The following is an 18039-nucleotide window of genomic DNA, read 5'->3' as shown; positions in this document are numbered from 1 at the left end:
AAACTCTGCCCGCAAGAAGCCCGCTTTTCAAGAAAACATCCTGGTTTTTTATCGGAAAATATTATTTTAAGAGACGAGGTGTTATCCGATCATCGTCTTATCAAGTGAGTGTATATTCGTTTTCTTCTAACACATAGATATGAAGTATTCTTTATAAAATACGTGTTATGTGTTTATATATTATTTGTTTATTTGAACTAGTTGTTGAATGGATGTTTTGTACAGGTTTTAAGTTGTATATAAATGTATATATTTTATCTACTAATATGTTGGGTAGAACATGGGTAGACAGTTGGTGTGTGATGAAATAAAATGATGAGAGGCCTCGATGTTGTTGTTGATCTAGTCATCTAGCGAAGTATGGATGACGACCACGGACTCTTTCTAGACAGTCCAGTGGAACACTAGCAGGCTTATAACCTGTAGGTGTTGTGAACGATGTGTTCACCGGTGTACTCTATCCCCTTCATGGTTGCCTTTAGGACATTTATTGTGGAGGAAACCCCTTTGCAGTAATGTCCGTCCCGATGAAAATCCTAGATTAGGTCCCTCGTAATAGTTGTTGTTATAGGGATGTAAAGTGAGGATAACGGGAATAGGTAATCGGGTTACTGTTGGTTGGTGAAATTAAATATAATTATTTATTGTGGGTTGAAAACCCTATATGCTCACCAGACTCCCAAGCCTGACCCACTCAGTTTTCTTTGTATTACAGGTAGTGGCACGAGAGCATAAGTTGGATGACATTGTCAAGATATTTTTGGATTATAGACCAGTAGTTATATGTAACTGTTGTAAGGTCTATTTTGTATTATTTATGCTTTTGGTCTGTATCGGAACATGACATCCCGAGGTTTTGCTATATAATGAAAATACATTTATTTAAGAAATGCTTTGATAAACTTTATCTTATCATATTTTGTTTTGGGAACAAATTCCGCAACATTTTTAATCAAAGGATTTACTCTGATTTTATTTAAAAGCATAAATGAAACTAGTCTTTTCTGGGCGTGATTTTGGGGATGTCACATAATCTGACCTTGTCCCCCTCGGGACACCTACTGGTATGGAACGCGTTGGCAACATCTGCCAACTATCTGGTACTCGCAATGGGGTCCCGAGCCCCATGATAGTCGGGAGCCCCACAAGCTCTGAACTCCCTGAAAGTCAATGTGCGCGATCCCATCATGGCCGTTATCTCAGTACGGAATGTGCTCAACTTCTCATCCAGAAGCTCTAAGATACCCTCCTTGACCGATCCAAAGATCACAGAAGTCTGATCTAGTATGATGTGTGTGACCTCCGAGAAGATGAACTCCCTGGTCTGCTCATCTAACTGCTCGGCTCCAGAGCCTGAGCCCGATCCATCTCCTGCACCTGAGCTACCCACTGCTGGTCTAGGGCGCAAAACCACCATTCTGAAACACAACATAACAGACATCAGCATACTAATATAACTAGAGGGATCACATGCACTACATGTTCCCTGGTCTTATCTCAGCCTTCCTTGATTCGAGTACGGATCCTCTGCTTTCAGAAGTACGGGCCCATACTACCTTCCACATCTATCCGTACTCTCCTCAAGAACTGCCTCGACTCCACCAAGTCCATTCTACTACTACTACTGCCGATCTCACACTAAACTCTTCCTAGGCTTGCCCTAGGGTAATCACCAACCCACTCTCCGCCATCAGCTGCATAAGAAGTCCCTGCTTTCTCTCACTAACTAGCTTGCGAATACTATTACATATTACTCAGACTAGATAATTCTTCGAATGAGAGATCCTACTCTACAACGATTGGACTCAGACAAGAGCTGCGAAAAAGAGCTAGATGTAACCTTCTGAAATTATTTAGTCCTTGCAATATGCAACGTAACGTATTCGTTTACTACTTAGTGAAAGATAACTAAGACTCCTAAGAGCACAAAGCAAGCTGCATTCGAGCATCGAGTACACATAATCAGGCATCTACTACTCTGACTATCATACTGACTAATCTGTACTAGCATGCAGTTCTCATAAAGCTGAACACATATAACAGGCACATAAGGCATCCTTCCTAGATCCTTAGTCCTAATCTAGCATGCTGTTATAATAAAGTTGATAATCATAACATAGCATAAACTTGTATGGGTAATTTGGGAGTACTTACTTGAGCTCGGCTGATTGCATGCACCACACCCTTTTCTCTTTTCAAAGTTCTTTTGCATTTTCAAAATCCTTTTGTAAAAATGATTTTCTTTTGAAAATTTCATACCACTTCCTAAGTTTGAGTTCAGACACACCCGAGAGTGTGCCCGAATCCCTCAAACCATGGCTCTGATACCAACTTTAAACATCCTAAAAATACGGCCCAAAAATTTCATTTTTCAATCATAATAAAAATCATAACAATCCAGTATTATAAGTAAAATTGTAAGTCATGTATCATAACACATCATAAAATCTGTCTCATATATAAATCTCATAACAAAATATCAGAGTGAAACTCCCTGGCTGAAGACTGTGGTGTGTGCCATGTGATCATCTCGAGCCCTTCCCTTTGCTAGTGGAAGTACCTGAAACCAAAGCTGAAAACCGTAAGCACGAAGCTTAACACATACCATACAATAACACATAAACACATACTGGGCCTTGCCCACTACATCGGACCGCAGCCCGGAATAACTTGGGCCTTGCCCACTGCATCAGACCGCAACCCGGAATAACTTGGGCCTTACCCACTGCATCGGACCGTAGCCCGGAATAACTTGGGCCTATCATATACATAAACATATAACTACTGCATCGGGCCGAAGTCCGGGACACAAGGCACATAACATAAACATGCATGAATCACAAAGACATCAAGCATACATACTACTTCTCCGGACCACCCCGGCATCGGACCGAAGTCCGGAAACATATAAACTGCATCGGGCTAACCCCGGCATCGGACCAAAGTCCAGAACTACTAACATCTAAACGAGCCGGGATTGTGGCCGTAGACTCGTTCCTACTGAAAGGAAACTCACCTCGCGTAACTGGTTGCTGAAACTCTGAGCGGAAAATATCTGGCTGCTGCTCCGGCGATTCTCTGGCTATAATTTCCACAACGACACTTATTCAGAAACTGATTCTTATCCTTAGGGTAAAATGACCATTTTACCCCTAGCTAAAGTCCACATCCCGGTTAAAGTCAACTTTCCAGTTGACCGGACTCGCCGAGTTGGCCCGCCAACTCGCCGAGTCCCAATCCTTTCGTCTATCCCCAACTCGTCTCCACTCGTCGAGTTTAGCAAGAACTCGACGAGTTCTCCTTCAACCATATCCACGGGAAAATCTTCATCTGACTCGCCGAGTTCCTCCTGAACTCGTCTAGTTTATCCTCATCATATGAACGTGTCTAGTCTGTGACTCGCCGAGTTGTATGAACAACTCGTCGAGTCCGTCTTCATGAGTTGGGAGATGGCCTTGGACTCGCCGAGTACGTTCCTGCACTCGCCGAGTCCCATGGTTTTCAGATCCATGGCTATGTCCATTTCGTTGAGTCCATCCCCTGGACTCCTTTAAAACCCTTCTAAACTCAACTGGGTTCCTCTGAAACATAGCAGTTTTGGGAATCAACCCACGACTCGCCAAGTCCCAAGAACGACTCGTCGAGTCTATGCATGTCCAAGTCTATAACTCGACTTCTGATGTGCAAAACTCATCCAGAAGGTAGATCTAGGCTCCTAAGATCGGTATAACACGTAAAGTCATGAACTTTACGTTCATGCATGAGACTTTTATGCTCAAAAGACCAAAAATGGGGTTTATTTCATACTTGGGGTTCTCATGGCCATAAAGATGGCACCTTTATGCCATGAGGACCCTCCAAGGTTCCAGATCTGAGTGCAATTCGACTTGGGATGTCCAAGTCCCAAGGATCAAGCTTCTTGGACCCAAAACTTCATAAAAATGACCACAAGGAGATCTAAGAAATTACAAGTCAAGTATGAAGCTTGATTACCAGAAAGTGAAGAGAAACTGATGTTGTTCTTGGATCTACTATCTCCTCTTGGAGTCCTCCTTCTTCCTCTTCTTCCCACAAGCTTCAAATTACACAAGATTACTCAAAAATGGCACTCAAAGCACTTACAAGGCTAAAGGTGGCGAGTTAGGGTTTTCTGGATGTTGAGGGGGTGATAAGGGAGGCCACCTAGGTATTAAGTTCTTTAAATAGGGAGACAACCCTTAAAATTAGGGTTTCCATCAAACAGCTCCTACTCGCCGAGTCGGTCTTCCGACTTGTCGAGTAGGTCACTTAGTTCCCCGACCCGGAGTCGATCCTACTCGACGAGTTGGCCCCCAACTCGTCGAGTCCAAGAGTAAAACATGAAATTGACTCAAATTAGATGCATACCTGGAACTGGGTGTTACAGAAAGCTTAGTGCCTCAAATGTTGCACCTCTAATGAAGTCACAAACACCACTAGCAACAAGGATGAAGAAGAAGGAGAGGAGAGGCACCAAAATTCGTCCAAGGCACTCTCGGAATGCATAGGGGCCGAATTTTGGGAGCCTTAAGGTTCCTTTTATAGTTAGGCTTCTAGGGTTATCAACTAGGAACCCTAATCCAGTTGCTTAGTCCTTAAGCAGTCCAAAGATCCTTCCAGTAGGCCCTTAGACGATTTCTATATGGACCTTCATATAGAATTCGTCCATGCTTCCTTTATGGATCCTAAGCCCAACTTTGTAACTATCTTATAATTACAGTATCAGTCCCCTTTATTTAATTAATCTGTTTTGACCACAAAATTAATTCTTAATTAATTATTGATCAATATTAATTAAACAAATATGATTTCTCTTTTAATATATAATTCTTATAATATATTAATAAATCATAATTAATCCTCTTTCTCCTTTATTCATCCTATCAGTTTGCTATGGTGAAGGCAACCCAAAAGGACCATGATCATAATCGGGTCAAGTACATACCAAAATAGTTATGGACTTAGACACTTAATCCAACAGATTTATATTTGTTGTACTGTACTCGTAGTCTTTTTCAACTCCACCCAAGTTACATTCACACTCACCCATTATTGCTTCTCCTGCTTTAGCAACTACGTCTGGAAAGGTGGCTCGAATCGCTTGGGCAATCTCATCAGCCAACTCTTCTCTATTAATCATGTTTGCCGCACGACCCCTTCCGCGACCTCGACCTCGACCGCAGTGGGATCTGGAGCTTCCATGGGCCGATTGTGCAGGTATCGGTGCTGTAACAACTCCTCAGCCTCTTCCCCTACCCATGCCTTCTCCTCTTCCTTGGCCACGTCCACGACTTGTATTAGGGATCAATGGAGGTTCCGATACATCTCCAGGTGCTCTAACATAAACTCCAACTGGGATACGTTCTTCATCCAAGGTGACCCAAGCAAACCTTCCAGATCTCCTTGAAGACATGATACCTACAAGCGATATATGGTCTAGTTTAGTCGTTTGATTACCTCTCATTCCTTCCGTCTAAGCTTAAGTGTTTATGCAAACACCTAATCTGCTTAAACATCGCTCTAATACCAACTTGTAACACCCTAATTTTCAAATATCGATTACATGAAAAATAATCGTTCCAACATCTCCCAAGATCAATTCTGAACTTACTTATAGACTAAACTACAACGGAAGCAAAATAAAATAAAATAAAGTCTTCAACCGAAGAGCTACTGGTGTTACGTCTTTGCGGAACTCCTTTGTCGTCTAGTTGACCAATCGTTCTCCCTAGCCTTCTTACTGCCACTTGTTAAATAATTTCCTGGGTTGCGCACATTTAAAGTTTCTAAAATGGTAAGCCTAGGGCCTACTGAGTTCGTGTTGCACATACATGTCCATCACTTAAAAAAAACAACTATTTTATCATATACGTTTAATAAATCATGTACAAAAATATATCACTCGATGACATAATTTAGCAGGAACGATTAATTATCCAGAGAAAAGAACCAAATGTTCATTTCTCTTCTCCTCGAGACAACTCATCATCTATTGTACTCAAGTATTTTAAATATCCAAGGAAATGAGTATGATTCTCAATTCCCATCCCCGCCGATCACACACATCCGTCATGCTCACGGCGATTAAATACCCCACCCGTTCTCGCTAAACATGTCACCAAAAAACGCACAGTAGATAAACAACTCAAAATAACATTTTCACATAACAATACTTATCATAAACATACTGTCAATAAACAAATAAAAACCGCATAATAAACGCATGATAAACATTTATATGCGAGCAACCACAGAACACGAAAAAAAACTCACATCGTTGGCGTTAGGTCTTAACCGGATGTCGTCACGCTACCCGCAGACATGTAGTACCCTACGTTTAACCAACATTTATTTTCTAAGGCTATAATCCTATAAACATCTTATGTTTTTGTTTTGGTTCCAATATCCATATATCTTGTTCGACCGAATAATAACAATCACCCGTTTACATTAATTAAAATGTTCATAGTAATTTTAGTACAAATATTATATTTTGTTATATTAGCATTCTAAAATAAATAAAACTTTACTCTTAAAATAATACACAAAATAGTTGGGACCATTAGATACAAAATATTGATTTTAACTATAACAATAATAACTGGCATTTTAGTAAAACCTGCATGGACCCTCTTTTTTTTGAAATTCTTATTTCCGTTAACATGTTTAAATGAAAATTGAATCGTCAAAGTATCAACGGTTTAGGGACCGTTTACTTAACTTTAGTTTTCAAAGAAATAGTTATGTAGAGACTGAAATTGAAATGGATGATTTATATATGATTAATACAAAATCGACATATTATCAAACTCAAGGGACGGGAAAAGTAAATTATAATTTGTTAAAAAAAAGTTGCGGCCAACATCAAAATAAATTCGCATGCCCTATATATTTGGTACATTTTATTATTTTATTTTTGTTTTTAACTTATTTTTCGGTAACCCACCCAAAAAGAAAGAGACCCAAATACTTATCTTCCTAACTCGAGTCTCTGTTATTTTCCATAAAAACTGTAGCTTGATTTTCATCTAAAACTCAGTCAAATAAATATATGAAATATTCATTAATCATCTTCCCTTTCTTATGAAATATATTCATTACCAATTATCAAAACTCAATTCATAACGAGATGAATTTCAAGTTTTTATACCAAAAATTATACATTCTATTTTTTTTTTGTCAAATTAACGACTATCGGCCAAAACAGACACATGAAGTGGAACCAAAACATGTAACACTTTTATATAAACCTACTCAAACAACTTAATCAAGCTCAAATCAAAGAGACATACCTTAATTTCAAAAATAGCTCCGAAAACCTTCACGAACTCCAAACCCCGATTTGTATTTTGTTTCCCTAACCTTTCTAGCACTTTTTGTGGGCATTCCACTCTATTTCTCGTGCCTTTTATAATACCAAAGTTTGTAACCTTTCTAGTTAACCCAAAAGTCCAAATTTATGACTCTAATCAAAGTGATGGGTTTTGGAATTAAAATTTCATAATTTCTCTATTTACTCATAATTAATTCCTTAATCATAATTGTAACGCCCATAGATCCGAGCTAGTCAATTTAGAGACGATAAGCATCAAAAATGACTTTCTGATAGAAGATTATTTAGAATGAATAATCTTAACTAAGTTGTAGTGGTCGTGACAAGGATTCCGGATATATAAAGAATGTCGAAATCTGAGTTATAACGAAGAAGTTATGACCTGTCGAAGTTTCGCGACAGAACCGGCACGACACAGCGCGACGTAAATAGTGAATTTACGATAGAGCGATATTTGGCCTTAGCGATCTAAACGAAAGTCATAGAATACGTTAAACCGAGAGCGTGCATAAAAAGAACGTCTAAATCTGACTTCGTATGAGGAAGTTATGATTTTTCGAAGTTTCGACTTAGCGGTATACAGCCTAAAGTTCGAATATGAGATCGAGTGGTTTCTAGTCGAAACAATCTAAATGAGAATCGAAGATCTCGTCGATAGTAGTCCAGCGGTGAAAAGACAGACGAAAATGAATGTCAGATGAAGGAGTTGTGAATTTCTAACGGAGTTTTCCTGTCCCGACCTACTAAAAATAATATAATAAAAAATAAAGTAAAAATTAGCCGACGGAGTCTTAACGAGAGTTGTAGAGCATAATCTCACCTACGCGTGGATATAAAGAACGTCGAAAACGGAGCTCGTATGCGAAAGATATGAATTTCTGAAGTTCGGGGCGCAAACCCCAACACTGTGTCAGAGTTCACGACGTGAATACAGTGTTCACGACGTGAAATCAGTATTAATGACTTCTAGAGCCTGACAGACGCAAGTTGCGATGACGCACCTGATGACTACTGAACTCACGACGTGAATTTTGAGATTCACAACGTGAATCCAACAAAATGGCCCTATAAACAGAAACCGAAGGGCAGCCGGCCATGGTTGCTAATTCCTTCACTCTCTCACTTCCGATACCCTCTCTAGCCCTCTTAAAGTACCCCTGAAGCCCCGGTATCATCCCGACACCCGAAGCGAGTACCGAAGCCCCGAAGATCCCGAGGAGAAAAGAGTTTCAAGCAGAAGCTCTGCCCGCGAGAAGCCCGGTTTGTGAAGATATCTCGGTTTCATCAAAGAATACTACTTGAAGAGTCGTAGTACTGTCTGATAATCGTCTTATCAAGTGAGTGCATAGTCCCTTTCATAAACACAATTTTAATACAAGTATTGTTTCAATGTATTAAATATATGTCTTGTGTGAGTGTGTAGTCACTTTCATCTAACACATAGATATTAAGTATCTTCTATAAAATACGTGCTATGTGTTTTTATATTATTTGATTGTTTGAGATGTATGTTTATTGAATGATTTATACCTGTTTAGAATGATTTAAACAGTATATGTATTTGTATCTACAAATATCTTGGGTAGAACATGGGTAGATGAAATAGTTGATGTGAGACGAAATAAAATGATGAGAAGTTTTGATGATAATGATGTTCCAGTCAACTAGTGGAATATAGATGACGACCACAGACTTTTCAAGACAATCCAAAGGAAAGTTAATAGGCTCGTAACTTGTAGGTGTTTTTGAACTATGTGTTCATTAAGTGATATTGTTCATTAAAGTAATATTTGAACTAAGTGTTCACTAGATGTTTGGAACTATGTGTTTACTAGGTATATTTGAACTAACTGTTCACTAGGTGTTTTTGAACTAGGTGTTCATTAAGTATTTTGAACTAAGCGTTCACTAGGTGTTTTTGAACTAGGTGTTCATTAAGTATTTTGAACTAAGCGTTCACTAGGTGTTTTTGAACTAGGTGTTCATTAAGTATTTTGAACTAAGCGTTCACTAAGTGTTAACGAACTAGGTGTTCATTAAGTATTTTGAAATGAGTGTTTACCAGATGTTTTAAACTACGTGTTTACCAGTTGTATAAACCTTGGCAGCTATAGATTTAGTGCTTGTTGTATGAACCTCGGGCAGCAATGAACTTTGTGCCAATTCCTTAGGTAAATCTTTAGGAATGAATGAATGAATGATAGATGAATCTTAGGGTAAATTCTTAAGAATTAAATGAGATAATGGGATGGGGAAATTGATTGATTGATTGATGATTATAAATAATAACTATATTATTGTGGGTTGAAAACCCTATGTGCTCACCAGGCTCCCAAGCCTGACTCACTCAGTTTTCTTTGTATTACAGGTAGTGGAACAAGAGCATGGTTGAATAATGACAAGAGATTTTGGATTATAGGTCAGTAGTTGTAAATAACTATTGTAAGGCTTATAAGGTATTGTTTATGCTTTTGGCCTGTATCGGAACATGACATCCCGAGATTTTGTTATTTAATGAAAATACATTTCTTTAAGAAATGTTTTGATAAATTCTTATCATATTTTGTTTTGGGAACAAATTCCGCAACCCTTTTAATCAAAGGATTACTCTGATTTTATAAAACAAAGCATAAACAAATCGGTCTTTTTTGGCCGTGAAAATGGGGATGTCACAATAATTATAATAATACATTTAGACCATATTTATATATTTCTTTTAATTTGAGTTATCATAGTATGTGTGTTTGTGTGTGTGTGTGTATGTTTGTGTGTGTGTGGGTGTGGCTGTGGGGTGGGTGGGTGTCTGTTTGTGCGGGTGGGTGTATGTGTGTTTGTGGGGGTAGGTATGGGTGTGTGTGTTTGTGGCGGTGGGGGCTTGTGTGGGTGTGAGTGTGTTTGTGTTTGTGGGGTTGTGGGTGTGGGTTGGGGTAGGTGTGTGTTTGTGGGGATGGGCTTGGGAGTGGGTGGGTATGGATATGAAGGGGTGTGATGGGTTGAGGGTGTTAAGGTGAGGGTAGATAGAGCTGGGAGTGGGTGTGTGTTTATATTTTAGAAAAAATTTAGAATTAGAAAAATATGGAAAACAATGATTATTGGTTTTCCAAAAATTTGTAACTTCTTTGTAAATTTAGAAAACGGAAAATTTTCATTTTCCGTGAAAAAATTAGAAAAATAGACGAACTAAACGCGTTTTCAAAATTCTCATTTTTCTTGGAAATTTTTTCCGGGAAACGACCCATTTTTTCGCAACTAAACGCACCCTTAGAGTTTACATGGTATCAGAGCGTTCGATTAACATAAACCGTAGCCGACGACTCTCTTCTCGTCTTACATCTTCTTTTCTACCCCTCTGATCTCACATTCCATTCTATTCTTCTCGATATCTCTTTCTCCTCCTCAACATGTCGATCATAGATAAGCCATCTTCTAGGATTAACATCAAACATGCAGTTCCATTTGTTCTAGACCTAGATCAAATAAACTATGATATTTAGCGTGAAATCTTCGAAATTCACTGCATCGGGTATGGAGTTTATGATCACCTCAAGCCTCCTGAACAAGTAACGATTCATAAAGGAAAAGAAAAGGACAAAGGAACAGAATAATCAGCAAATGCAAAGGAGTCATGGGTTCGCAAGAATTCCATAGTAAAATCATGGCTTTATGCCACCCTCTCCACCCCCTTTCTCAATATGATTTTCAAGAAGCAAGCAACAGCTTTTGAAATCTGGGAAAACCTTGAAAAGGTTTTTCGTGATAACAAAGCCTCGAAGATTATTTAACTTGATCGAGAATTAAGAAACATCTCTCTTGGTAATGCTTCTATCACAGACTACTGCAACAAAATAAAATCTCTTGCTGATCGATTGGAACTCATGGATGCTAAAGTTTCTCAAGCTAACCTGGTAGCTTACATGATCAACGGACTGTCTCCAAAATTCTGGTACATAGCCATAAACATTCGACACCGGGATTCGCCTTCATCTTTCTTGGATGCTCGATCCATCCTCATTTGTGAAGAGCAACAGATGCTCCAAGATGAACGGCATGACTCTCTTCTCACGCATGTCGACAGTTCATCCTCCCCACATGCCCTTACGATTCAAAATTTGAATCACAATTCCTCTAGATGATAAATTCCGGCCTCAAAATTCGTTTCCTTTTATACATTTCCAAAGTACGTTTTCTTTTTGTCTTTTTTATATTGTTACGAAATATGTTTTTTTTTTCGTATTACATAATACTCGGTATATATGAATATATCATTGAGACCATTTTATCTTTTACAATATCAATTTATGGACTATCATAAACAAGTTAATTTAATAAGTTGTATGTCATTTTACATTCAAACATGATACTTTAAATATTGTTTTATTTTAAAACTAAATATACCATTGTATCATTTCTGCGTTTTTCGCTGCAACGCAGCCTAGTTAAATAGAAACGAAAAAGTTTAGGGATCTAAACATAAAACGGAAAAAGAGGAAGGGTTTGTATATTAAGTTATTGGATAAAAATGATCTAGCAACATTTTAGGGTGTAAAAAGCAAAACAAAAAAGTGGAAGGGTATCTTTTAAGTTTCTGGATAAGAAATAATCTAGCAAAAAAAAATTTAAAAAAAAAAAATACTACTGAAAAAGAAGAGAGGACTAGAGGGAATTGAACCCGACGTGAATCGAACACGCAACCTTCTGATCTGGAGTCAGACGCGCTACAATTGCGCCACGAATCCTCTTGTTTCTTAGATTTGTCATCATCAATTTTAATATTCACTTGTAATACGGAAAATGATTTTAAACATTTGGCTAATAGTTAAAACTTAAACTGCACCGATTTACTTAAATCTATAGGTAAATATTGCATAATATCTCAGATAACATGCGTGATGTTTTTTTTTTTGTTATAACTTATAAGAAATATACCTCTACGTGAATTAACAAAAACAACAATATTATTATTGTGTTCACATGAGAAAAAACAATGACATCACGAGAAAACAAACCAATAAATTATATATTTGGGCTTCATTTGTTTGATATGATTAAAAAAATGAAACGTGTCCAAAACTTAAAAGATGTTTATTAGGAAAAAGAAGAAAAACAAAGTCGAAATTCATAATTTTGGTGAATAATGCAACATAGAAATACTTTTAACGAGCATGCCTAGCTTTAACGGTTGGAGTTCGATTATAGAGAAGTTTGAGAGGAAGTTGTCCACTTTGAAAGTTAATATGTTATCTATTGGAGGGAGATTCTCCTTGTTGAGATCGGTTTTGGGATCATTTGCACATATTTAATGTCTTTTGTTTCCTATGCCTTCTATTGTGAACAAGTATTTGGAGACTCTTTGAGCTAGATTCTTTTGGGGAAGAGATGTTAGTGACCGTAAAATGAATTGGACTAGCAAAAACAAAGGAGGATTGGAGATTAGTTCCTTGGATGCATTTAATAAAGCACTTTAATACAAAGGTAAGTGTCATTTTATTACCAAAGGGCTTCTAGCCCAGCGGTATCCAGTGTTGTCCTCCCTCCTTGAGGTCGATAGTTCAAGTCTCGTGAGGGGCATAGGTGGAGATTTATGAGTAGTGTAGGAGTAGATTAGATTTGCGGGAAATCTTCAGAAAAGTCCTAAAATTTTACCCTAATTTACGAAAAAGTCCCAAACTAAAGTTTGTTTACGAAAAAGCATGAATTACCGGTAAAAATGGCGATTTGACCCTTTTTTCCGGTTTACCGGTTTTGTTACTTACCTGTTTCACTAAAGTCCCATTATTTTACCATAATTTGCAAATAAGTCCCAAAATAAAATTTACTGATGATTTGACCATTTTCTCTATGTAACATACATTTTACCGGTTTCATTGTTGACCCGGACGCCTAGTCATTAAATGAGATGATGAGATGAATATGTTGAGTTATATAATGTTATGTTTAACATAAAACTTGATATCGTGATGTATTGTGTATTTTTTTGGAACATAAAATGCATCTAACGAAGACTACATAAACTAACAACAATTGCGTTATTTTTTACGTTTATAAGAAATATCAAATTGTTTATCTACTCTTATGTAACTCAATATATCCATCTCATCAAACATCAACTCATTTTCTACCTTTTTTTCTTTGAAACACACATTTTATTGGTTTCATTGCTGACGTAGATACATAGTCATAAATGAGTCGATGAGATGAATATCAAATTTTACAGTATATGTATCATTATATAATCCATCGTATCCATCTTATCAACTAATTTAATGACTATGTGGCTAAGTCATCAATGAAACCGATAAAATGTATATTACATGAAGAAAATGGCCAAATCATCAGTAAATTTTATTTTGGGACTTATTCGCAAATTATGGTAAAATAATGGGACTTTAGTGAAACAGGTTAGTAATAAAACCGGTAAACCGGAAAAAAAAAGGGGTCAAATCGCGATTTTTACCGGTAATTCATGTTTTTTCGTAAACAAAATTTAGTTTGAGACTTTTTCGTAAATTAGGGTAAAATTTTAAGACTTTTCTGGATATTTCCCTTAGATTTGCCGTTCCAAAAAAAAGTATCATTTTATTAATGACACTCATGCGATTTGGGCTAAAGTTATAAAAACCATTGATGGCGTTGACGCGAGATTTGGATCTCATGATAGTTTGAATTTGAATAAAGAGGTGTGGCGAAATATTGTTGGTAAAATAAATTTACTACATGATAATAACATTATCTCAATTCTCATATAATGTTATTAGAAATCGGGTAGGAAATGATGCAAGTACTCGTATATGGAAAGATTAGTGGATTCATCAAGTCCCGTTTATGATTAGATTTCTTCATCTTTATCTTTTGGAGATGGAGAAAGAATGCCTAATTAAAGATAGATGGGAGGGTAATAATTGGTGTTGGAATTGGAAAAAAGAAATTAGGGAAGGGGTGAAGTTATTACAGTTGTTCGAATTGATGGAGGTTATCCATAGTTTTCAACCCATTGATAGCCGTGATATTTGGATTTTGGATGGTCGAGATGACAACAATTTTACAATCTATGAAACTAGAAAGATCAAAGATGAGATTACCCTTATGGATGTAGTTTTGTCAACTAAATGGAATTGATATTTACCTAAAAAAGGTTAATATCTTTTATTGGCGGTGTAGATTAAACAAACTCCTAAGTCTTGTTACTTTAGATAATAGAGGTGTGACAACCCGAACCTTTTTCCATTTCCGTTATCCAAATTCCGTTAATAAAATTTGGATTACTATTGAATCCTGTCGAATTCCTTTGGTTTGGAAAGTCATTTTGTTATAAAATTGAGCTTCATATATGAGTCGGTACCAAAACTACGCGAAATTTCGAGTTTTCCGTCAATCAAAACAACCATTCTAGGCCGGACTTGGGTTCACGGCCGTACACCCGTGTACGGCCGTACACTCGTTTACGGCCAACATCGGGTGGACCCTACCACCGACCACAAAAACCCCTATAAATACGAGACCCTACCCCATCATTTACACTTTTCTGGCCGAACACCCTCTACTTTTCTCTCTAGACTCTCGACCGTACACTCTTAAAGCACATTTATTCTTCCGAAAAACATCGATAAACACCATTGGGGGTTCATTTCGGAGCATCTAGGACACGTATTCATCGATTCCAGCACTCTTGTTCTTGAGTGTACGGCCGTATACCTTCAAGCTTCGTTGACCGTACACTCATTCACGGCCGTACACCTTCAAAGACCGTACACCCTTCAAGGCAGTCTACGGCCGTACACGGTTCACGGCCGTACACTCCCTTTCACGGCCGTACACACTCCTTAAGTGGTACATTAGGCTGAAAACCGCTTTCCTCGATTCACTCAAGTCCCGGTAACATTTCTTAACCGAAAGCAAGTGTTTTCCAACACTTTATTTAATGAAATCGCTAATTTAGATACATATATGTATTTAATTGTTATTAGGATTCCGTTAAGTGTCACGTACAACAACTCAAGGGTCTTCGTTTCCAGTTCATTGATTCGACGCTTGCACACAATTAACGGTGAGTTCATACTCCTATATTTTTCGAGTTTTTAATGTTTTCAGGGGGAATACAAGTAAAAGCACAAGTAATCTTGTGTTCGAAAATATTATTTTGTTTAATATATTTTCCATCACTAGTATACATCGAATGTAGAAATCAGTTTTACAAAATGTATTAGGATACAAACTTTGCAAAATCAGTTTTCAGAACTAAGGAAACAAACTTATGAATTATGAAATAAAATATATTATTTTATAAGGATTCATGTTAATAACAAAAAGGGTTTTCACAGTATTATTCGTGGATTCGTTGAGAGAACTACAATGTGAGACGCCTTGTAACTAGAGTCTCCTGGAGGGAGAGCGTGAGTTTGTGTATAGATCTATACGGGAGTGACAATCTCGCACCCTGACTATTAGCTACAGTCAACCTACGGTGACAAACGTCATTTTTCACGACGTACGTCCGAGTACGTCTTAATGTTGAACGTCCATAGTATGGTTATAAGAATCCACAGGTGAAACAACGACCCGTCCACATAATATTGAACATAAAAATCAGTCAACAGGGTTAGTAACTATGTGATGACTTAGTATGTACATTAGGGTAATATGAAATTAACATCCGACTTGCAGTGGGATGTGTGATTTCCGCCTCATTTCCTGTTCCTTGTTTGGTTGTGGGCTTGGGGCAGAATCACCCAATCGACTGTTTGTTCGATCTAGATTTCTATAACTCGTATGTACTAAGTGATCACAGGAGGCTATTAACAACACTTTCAGGATATAGGACTCTACGTTTTCAACTAGTTTTATTTATGTAATAAGACTACTATACCTTACTGGTGGTAGCCAGAGTTTTCAAAAAGAACAATGCTTAAACAATATAAATATGGTAGATACTTGTACTCTTCGATTTGGAACAGATAATTCAATAACTTACACTTAGGGAAAATATAGGATTTTCCAGGATAAACATCATTACTTTGAAATTAAGTGGTTCATTATTCAACTAACGAATATTCATTATTAATTCCATGACTCCTTAGTTTATGCATCCAGGTTACGCATGAAGAATATCCGAGAGACTGTGGAATGTGTGGTTTCCGCCCCATTCCCTGTTCCTTGTTTGGTTGTGGGTTTAAAGCAGATCCACACAATTAACTGCCTATCCGATATTGGTTTATACGTAAAAAGTATGAACTAAGAAGGCATAGAAGGAATGGGTTAATCATGCTTTTCATAAGAAAATATTGGATTTTCTTGAGGAACAATATCAATAGACATCAAATGACCAATACAGTTAACTTTGTAAGTATCTAGTGAATACTTCAGGATTATGTACATGAGGATCCGACAACCAGTGGAATGTGTGGCCTCCGCTTCATTTCCTGTTCCTTGTTTGGTTGTGGGCTTGGGGCAGAACCACATAATCGATTGTTTGTTCGATCTGGATTGTATATCATTTGTATACACTAAGTACTCGCAGGAAGAACTTGTAAGAATCATTTTTACTTAACTACATCAGAAAATATAAGGTTTTCTAGAGAAAAACAATGCACTTTTCGAAAGAGCAAAGAACAATTTTCTAAAACAAAACGCTTATGAACTCACCAGCTTTATGATGATACTCTTTCAAAACCTACTTGTATTCTCAAGACATTAGTAGACAGGTACACGCACCGGGTTCAAGAAGATGGAGCATAGTAGTTCGAGTCTTTACTTGTTATTTACTTTTGGAGTCAATCGTGTATGATTCAAATATAATGTAAACACTATACTATTAATACAATGGTTGTTGTTGCTTTGATTACTATTATTCAATTGTTGTGATACTATACATGACGTCCTCCGCCCCCGAACGTTTCCGCCGTTTCGGTTTGGGGGTGTGACAGATTGGTATCAGAGCATTGTTTATAGTGAACTTAGTATATCAACCAGTAAAAGATATACAACTATATATACAATGGGGCCGGAGTGCTCTGACTAAAAGTATACTTTTAAAATATAAGTATTTTACGATAAGTATACTAGTAAGCATACATACTAAGAACAAGTATCATAATAAAGAACAAGTAAGAACAAAACAAAAAAAAGTATTTAGATGTTGGACACGACAGTCAAACCTAAGCAGTTATGTAATCGTATCTGGAATAAATATAACCTGATCAACTATATTTATTTGAGATATGACCAACATGTGTTTGGGAGTGATAGTGGTGTTGCAACGAGCCTAAAATTTACCTAACTCTATATACAAAGTATCCTTAGAACAAAACATAAAGATAATATTTTAGGCACTATAACGAACTTACATGAGAACTAAAGGACCTTTATTGGCAGGTCTATAGTTGCGAAGTGCATGCTTCCAGGGTTATATATAATTGGGATCTTATAGACTTAGAATTGGCGATCTTCGCTCTACTACCCGTTCCTTGTTTGGTTGTGGTTTTGGAGTAGGATCACCTAATCGAAGGTCTATTTGATCTTGGTTATATACAGCTTGCATGCACTGCTTGACTATAAGAGGACCCAGTTTGGATCATCAATAACTACAGAAGAAATGTTCTATTTAATCTTATAAGATTCTTTAGACATCCCCATTCTCGCGCGAACAACCTAGATATAGATAGCCACTCCAACCGCCAACGGAGAAGTCAATG

General features: G+C 37.3%; 1 non-coding gene across 1 annotated transcript; it reads right to left on the bottom strand.

Annotated features, from left to right (window-relative positions):
* Positions 1 to 12015: 12015 nt before the first annotated feature.
* On the bottom strand, positions 12016 to 12087 carry TRNAW-CCA (transfer RNA tryptophan (anticodon CCA)). The gene has a single exon. It is a non-coding gene; the product is annotated as a tRNA-Trp (tRNA).
* Between the last annotated feature and the right edge of the window lie 5952 nt (positions 12088 to 18039).

This window comes from Lactuca virosa, chromosome 1, assembly GCF_052849685.1.
Source record: "Lactuca virosa cultivar CGN04683 chromosome 1, Lactuca_virosa_CGN04683_v6, whole genome shotgun sequence".
Lineage (NCBI taxonomy): Eukaryota > Viridiplantae > Streptophyta > Magnoliopsida > Asterales > Asteraceae > Lactuca > Lactuca virosa.
Note: the sequence above shows the minus strand (reverse complement) of the source record. Positions and strands in the feature narration are given on the sequence as shown.